General features: G+C 56.9%; 1 pseudogene; it reads right to left on the reverse strand.

The window, feature by feature from the left end:
- Window positions 1-6,367: 6,367 nt before the first annotated feature.
- LOC144166478 (histone H1.5-like) lies at window positions 6,368-7,149 on the reverse strand (annotated as a pseudogene).
- Between the last annotated feature and the right edge of the window lie 496 nt (window positions 7,150-7,645).

Raw genomic sequence — 7,645 nt, forward strand, 5'->3', positions numbered from 1 at the left:
GTACACGCTGGCCACGGTGGTGTCCGTGGTCCCCATGCGCACAGTGACAGCGGCGCACTGCATGGGGCCCTCAGTGACCAAGGCCAGGTTGACCGGGGCGTATGCACACCATTGTAAATAGACAGCATCTTCGCCTATTACATCATTTGGTTGTGATGCCAGCCGTTTCGTACGCTGCTCCTGCGTGGTGGTATACGAGTCAACACTCCATGCTTCGGACAAGAGTACGCTCGCTTCTCAGATCTACACTGTTTGCGGTCACAGGAGCGTACACGACAACAAGAACGGCTGCTCTGGAGGTAATAGCTAATACGTTACCTCTAGACATACACCTAGACATCCAAGTACTTATGTTTCTCCTGTTTTCTGAGCGGCAATCCATCACGTTCAACTCGATTAATTGCGAACCATCCGACGTAGACCTTCCCATTGACTCTCTCACTCATCCAGCCAGATTGATTCGAATTAGCAGCGGGAGGCTTAATGCTGCCGATGCTAACCAAAGATTACGAATCCCTGGCCTACACGCCTACACAGATGGGTCGCATACTTCTACTTCAGCTGGTGCTGGCTTTGTTATCATGTCTGGGCCTGATTCTATTACAGCAGTGCGCCGTTACCGGCTCGTTACCCCAACCTCTTCGTTCGACGTAGAAGCACTAGCCCTGAACAAACTACTTCAGTTTTTGCTTGATAATCCACCTTCTTCTCCGGTTCACATCTACACTGACAGCCTCTCTGTCCTAACCGCCCTTGACAACCCGTTTAATCAATCCACCGTAGTTCACCAATTGAAAATAGCCATCCTTTCTCTCGCGAATGTTGTTTCTGTACATCTTTATCACGTACCGGGACACTCAGGTGTTTGGGGTAACGAGCTGGCGGACATGGTGGCGGCAAGTGCGGCTACGAGAGGAGAAGATGCCCGCGGTAAACTGTCCAAACGCATGATGAGATCTCGATTAACAAAAGAGGGTCACCTGCAATGGCAGCGAAGGTGGTCGACGGATAATACTGACACAGAACTGTACAGATGGATACCCAATGTATTGGACATTCCCTCCTTCTTCCCTCCACCAAAAAAGCTAACTCAATTGATCACTGGACATGGACGGTTCCCACATTATTTTTATAGGTTACAACTGACGGTAACATGTCGATGCTTCTGTGGACAAGACGCACCTTCCATTTCTCACTATTTACAAGATTGTACAAGAACAGTTGTGTACGTTCGACGACTCCACAATGTAATAAGAAAAGCACTGGAACCACCTCATTTACGGACAGTATTGAATGACTGTGTAGCAGTAAAAATTCTAACGGAACTCGTTGAGTTTATTTCAAAGGCACTGCCTGAAGTGTGACAGATATCCAGCAATCCGATCAAGGTGTACTTTTCTGCGAGTGATGTGCTCAGTTTTTTTTTTTTTTTTTTTTTTTTTTTTCGTGTTAGTGTGACTGGCTTTTGTTCTTTGCAGTGTGCGGGGCTGCAATATCACATGAACAGCATTTTCTAGTATGATGTGTGCAGTGTGCGGGGCTGCAGAATTGTGCTGGCTACCGCATCCTGATTCGCTGTGGGACTGGAGTTCTCTCGTGCAAGCGCAACATGCACTGAGTTTTGTCTGTCTTTTTCTTATGCAGTGTACAAGGATATAGCGTCATGCTGTTTCTCCCCGCTTTTGAAACTTTGCGAGATATGCTTTCACAAGCTAGTCATAGGTGCCACTTTTTGTTGACTGGTGTCAGCTATATAGCGTTGTAGACCGCTTTTCGATACTGTGCGATGCCACATATGTGCACTGTTTACCTTTTTCTTTTCGCAGTGTGCGGGGCTGCCTTAGTGTGTATGTTTTATTTGTACTGATTCTGATTTTTTTTTTGTCATTAGTGCTTAACCAGTTCGCTATTAGCTTGCTCCCTGTGATTTGGGTAAGCGTGGAGAGTTTGGTTTGGTGCTAAGTATCATTTTTTTTTCTCATCTACAAATTGGTTTCTACAAAAAAAAAAAAAACTATTTTTGGGCCGTCGCTCCTTTTTATTTATTTTATATTGGCTGTAAACCTGCCATAGCTTGGCTGGAGCGGGTTTCGTTCCCCGATTTTTTTTTTTTTTTTTTTTTTTTTTTTTTATGGGGAACACGGAATTAATAAAGGAATAAAGGCCAGGTTGACCGGGGCGTGGCTCAGTGCTGCCCGCACATAGACGGCTGCGTGCGACTTGCCTGGTGCATGGGTGTCGTCCAGGCAGGGGTAAACGCTGCAGTTGCGCCGTGAGCAGCTAGTGGGGCTGGGGTAGCACACGTAGCCTGGCAGGCGCGGGGAACCACCACGGACGTATGCCTCCTGGAGGGCCACCACGTCGAATTGTTCCCTCAGCAGGTGGTCCACCAGCTCTGCATGGCGTGGCCCCAGATGGTTGCAGTTCCACTGCAGGATGCGTGGCTGCTGGCCTGTCCTGCAGGGTCTGCTAGCCATGCTGGGGGGCTGGAGTGGAGGTTACGGAAGCCAGGACAGCAGTGGCCGCCAGGCGGTCGGGGTCGTCAGCAGGCAGGCGCCCAACAGGCTGTGAACCAGGGCCAGGAGGAGTGGCACCAGCTGGTCCTGGCTGGGGGCGGCGGGGCCTGCTGGCGTCTGCTGGTCCACGGGCTGCGGGGCGGGGGGGGCGGCGGACTGACTTCCGCTGCCGCTGCGGCAGTCCGTGGTTGGTGGTAGGTTGCTGCTGCGGGCTGCTGTGGTGCTGCTGCTGCTGGCTGCTGTGGCGCTGCTGCTGCTGCTGAGTGTCGTGCTGCTGCGGGCTGGAGCTACGCCTGGCCATGTCGGCGTAGCTCGGGAGCTGCTGGCCAGCGCGTACTGATGCAACAGCCACAGCACGGGGCACAGGCTGGGGCGCCCGTGCCATAGCTGTGACCACCTGACGTTCCTGCTGCCTGCGGGGGCAACGAGGGTTGTCGACGGCGTGTGCACCACCACAGTTGGAGCAGCGGGGGGCAGAAGCGGTACACTGATCAGAAGCGTGGCCCCCACCGCAGCGCGCACACCTCTCCTTGCCCCTGCAGCAGGCTGTCACATGGTCAAGGCGGCCACAGCGAGCACACTGTGTGGGCCGCGGCCTGCAGCCCCGCACAGGCAGCAGCAGCTTGAAGATGGCCACGAACTGGGGCGGGGAGGAGGAGGCGAAATCCAGCAGCAGCGCACCATCCGTCTTCCGCACCACACTGCTCACCGCCACCTCACAGTCACAATTGGCGAGGATCTCGTCCGTTCCCAGGCGAGGGTCAACACCAAAAACAAGGCCGCGGGTCGTGCCTCGTTTCGCGGGGCGGCCGCCGCGGACAGCAATGCCAGCTATGGACTGTGTGCAGAATAGCGCTGCGAGGCACTCGTCCGTTTCGGCGTCGGCCGCCACCACGTTCAAGCGGGTGTTTACCCTCATCTGGGAAACTCCAGAGGTGGCGGCGAGCTCGCGAGCGATGGCCTCCCTCGATGTGGCCAGGAAGGAAGCAGCTCGGTCAGCAGGGCGGAAGAGGCAGGTGCCGGCGGCCGGCAGCGCGATGGGGCGCCGCGCAGACACTTTCCTGGCCCTCCGCTTGGCTGCCTTGCTCCTCTGGGTGACCCACTGCCCCCTCCTGATCCTGGCCAGGAAGTTTGGAAGGCGTGGGGCCACCCGAACGGCCGCCGCGTGGGCGAGCGCCGAGCCGGGAGGCAGTTTGTTTACCTCCTGGGGGCCGCCATCTTGCGCGGCGGCCTGCGCGGAGGAGAAGGCAGCGGCGGCGACGCTGGGAGCGAGCGACTGCAGGGGAGGGCTCGCCGAGACGACAGCGCTGCCAGGAGAGGGGGCGGCCCCCAGGATGGGCTCGCCCAGGAGAGGGGGAGCGCTGGCGGCCGGCAACTCTGCGAGGAGGAGTCGGGCCAGCGCGAGCAAGGCAGCGCGCCCTCATGACGTCACGGCAGCCTCCCCGCCGCGGGCGCGTCGCTTCCAGGAGGGAGCAATGGCGGCCGCTCGACGCGGCGCTGGCCCCATGGCGTCGCGCTCCTCGTCGCTTGGTCCCGGCCAGAATCCAAGCCATCCGATGGTTCCCGCGGGCGCTTGGCACACAGCGCCTCGTCCATGGGCTCCGTCGGTGGTTGGAGAAGGTCAGCTGGGGCATAGTTTTGGGCGCCAGCACTCCTGGGCAGTGCAGGGGCCACGTGCACGCCGACCATATCCAGGGCTGGCTCGGCGTGCTGCTCGCTGGTCTGGGGCGGCGGCGGAGGTGCCGGCGGGTCGCCCAGGCAACCAACCAGTTGCTGGGCACGTTGCTGCTGCTGCAGGATGCCCGCGCAGGAAGCCATCAGCTTCTCAAGGCTGCGGGAGCACCCCACGCTATTGCTACGGCGATGCATAGCGAACGCGCATGCAGCAGCAGCACTTGTGGACGGCGGGGGCTGCCGCCTGTCGTCGGCATGGTCCCGCACGTACACGACAACACAGTTCACTGCGCGGTTCGGGGCACGAGCGAGGCGAGCACACAAACTGCGCAGTCAGGGCGACGCGCGACGCGTCGGCATAATCCACGATAGCCGGCGGCGCGCGCGTACACGAAGAACACAGCACCGATCCAGGCCACAAACTGCGTAGTCAGCGCGACGCGTCGGCATATCCACGGTAGCCGTCGTCGCGCGCACGTACACGTAGATCGCGGCAGCGAACGAGGCAGAAGCGAGCGAAAACACAACCTCACTCCTCGGCGGTTCGAGCGAGACCGACCCGAAAGACAATGCAACCTCTGTTCTCTGGACAGCACGGAAACGCGCTCACGCAATTGGCTGGAGACGGAGCGCGCTTCTGATTGGTTGCGCCGCGAGCCCCTCTTCCCCTCTTTTCGATGCTTCAATGCTGAAAACTCCACTTTTTTCCGTGCCCAAAATTTGCGCCCCTGCAGTTACCGAACGAAAAGAGCTATAGATTTCATTCAAACGGTGTGTTGTTGCGCGCAACGTTTTCTCTTATCTGTCCTAAAATGGTAAACTTCGCCCAATCTGCGGTCCGGCTATGACGCGAAATGTCCGACTGACCATAAACGAGAGTGCCGGCGGCCGCCGCCGCGGCAGCGAAGCTCTTCCCACCCTCCGCGGTCGCTAGGATGCTGGAAATGGACAATTTTCGTCGCCTCGTAAATTCGCCTCCCCACAGTTTCCGAACAAAAAGAGCTATCAATTCCATTGAAATTTTCCCTTGTTGCGCCTTGTGTTTTCTCTTTCCTGAGCAAAAATGGCGAACGTGGTGCAAATTGCGGCCTATCTACGACGCAAAATATTTTGCTTACCATGCAGATTTTGCGAACAAAATAAGCTATCGGTTTCATTTAAAGCATGCCCTCTTGCGCAAGACGTCTATTCTTACCTGCGAAAAATTCACACACCTGGTGCGAACCACAGTTGGGCTGCAGAAGGAAACGTGGGGCACACCATAACCGATCTTGGGGCCCACCACTGCGCGCCCCTTGCAAGGTGCTGGTTTGAAAAACAAAACCGTTTGATAACTTTGCATTTATCGACCTTCGATTGCCCTGTGAAGGTGACGCGGGCTCCCTGTTCGTATATTTTGCTGTTCGCGGGGGCCCGTCGTCGCCACAACACGACAGCGGTTTGCGCCGACTTACGAAACGACGCGCGGGCCTTGGAAAGCCGTTTTCGGCTTCAAACTGAGATTTCATTATTGTTCGCGTAAAATTCACGCGTACCATCGTGTTTCTGCGGCTCGTTGTAAAACAACAAAAAACAAAGCAAAAAAAAAACGTATAGCTCAGCACGGTGAGACGCTTTTCCGCCTGTCTACAGCCCGAGAAGCATTTGTAAACAAAGCGAAACACGCAAGAATGACAAAAAACGTGTCTTGGACGCCCCGTAACTTATCAACTGAGCGACGCTTGCGCAAGCGGCGCATGTTTTCCGATACTACAACTCCTGTTCTCTCGATTGAACCGTGTTTCGAGTGTCTGCGCTTTGATTAACGACCCCTCAGGGCACCGCAAAAGACCCCGGGCGCGCTTGGTCCGCGCGGGCAGATCAAAGCTCTTTCGCGGCCAGCTCCAAAACCAAGAGGGTCAGGCCAACTGTTGCCCGACAGATGGCAGCAGCGTGCGGGTATCTGTGGGCCACAGCCACGGCTGCTGCGGCAGCGAGGAGCGAAGCTGCAGTGCCTTTGGTTTTTCTTTGTTTGTTTGCTTGTTTTTACTGCTGTGTGTGTGTGTGTTTGCGCTGCAATCGTGCGATTAAGAATGCATTGAGGAGGAGGACGCGAGATGGGTGTGGCGTGGCAAGCTTCCGTCGCCATGGCAAACTGTTGGTGTGGTCCTATCAGGACCGGCTGGTTTATTAAAAAAAAAAGGATGAGGCGGGCTTCCGCAGAAGTCATTCACTTTTTGGAAGAAGCTGGCTTCTTGGGGGCTTTCTTGGTCGCTTTGGGCTTCTTGGGGCTCTTGGGAAGGGACGCCTTTTTCTCTGCCTTGGGCTTTTTCGCGGCTCCTTTCTTGGGCTTCTTCGCACCGGCAGATTGGGCGCGCTTGGGCTTTGCCGTCGCGGTGGTCTTGTTGGCTCGCTGTTTCTTGGTGCCCGAAGGCTTCTTCTTGCCTGCCGCCGCCGCCGCCGCTTTCTTCTTCTCGCCGGCGGACGATGATTGTGCTGAAGCAGAGGAGGACAGCTTGAACGAGCGCCTTTACCCTTGGTCTGCACGAGCGCGCCGGACGCGACGGCAGACTTGAGATACTTGCGGATGAAGGGAGACAGCTTCTCGACGTCCACTTTGTAGGTGCCAGCCATGTACTTCTTGATGGCTTGCAGGGACGAACCCCCGCGCTCTTTGAGGGCACCGATGGAGGCGGTGACCATGGCCGAAACCTTGGGGTGCGTAGGCGCTGATTTGGGCTTGCCGGATCCGCGGGGCGCAGCCTTCTTTTTGGGGCTCTTTGGAGCCGAAGACGCTGCCGCCGTAGCGGCAGGCACTTGGCTGGTTTCTTCAGACATGTCTCTTCTCAACTCCGGAGCGACGAGAGAAATGCGGCCCAAAACGGCTGGCTGCTACTGCAAAGAACACAACTCGCGAGGCAGATGAGCGGAACTCGCGCGTTGCGACTGCGGCGACAGCGGCGGCGGCGGCGGAGGCGACGGCGCAGCGAGAGGGGCCTTCCCCCCCTTCCCGCCTGCGTCGCTCCACTCCGCACGGCTCGTTTGTGCTTTTCGCGCGCTGGTTTTTCGCTGAGCTAACGGCTGCGCGTGGCGCAAACGCCAAATAACAGGCGCGCTTCGAACAAACACGTTCCCGCGAACATTTCGGTGCCCGAACCAAGTCTCTACGACTCTCTATGCACTACCAGAGGCCTCCAAGAGCTGCCCCGAGCGAACGGACGGGCACCGCCAGCACAGGTTTTCGGCCTCCTCCGGGCTTGAACACCGCTCTAGCCCTGCTCCAAGGGTTGCAAATTGAGCCTACTGAGGGCTTTCACTTGGCATTTGCAAGTGAACAAGATCGAGTGGTGCATGGCGTTGAAATTCGTGGCTGAAGGGGACCAAAGAGCGCACACTTGCGCTCGCACCACATGAACGCTTGCTTCGCGCGAAAATTCAGTAAACACTCGCGTGCAAGACGCCACGGTGACTAATTT

Source organism: Haemaphysalis longicornis, unplaced genomic scaffold (genome assembly GCF_048455015.1).
Source record: "Haemaphysalis longicornis isolate Haplotype H1 unplaced genomic scaffold, Haemaphysalis longicornis Haplotype H1 scaffold_173, whole genome shotgun sequence".
Taxonomy (NCBI): Eukaryota; Metazoa; Arthropoda; class Arachnida; order Ixodida; family Ixodidae; genus Haemaphysalis; species Haemaphysalis longicornis.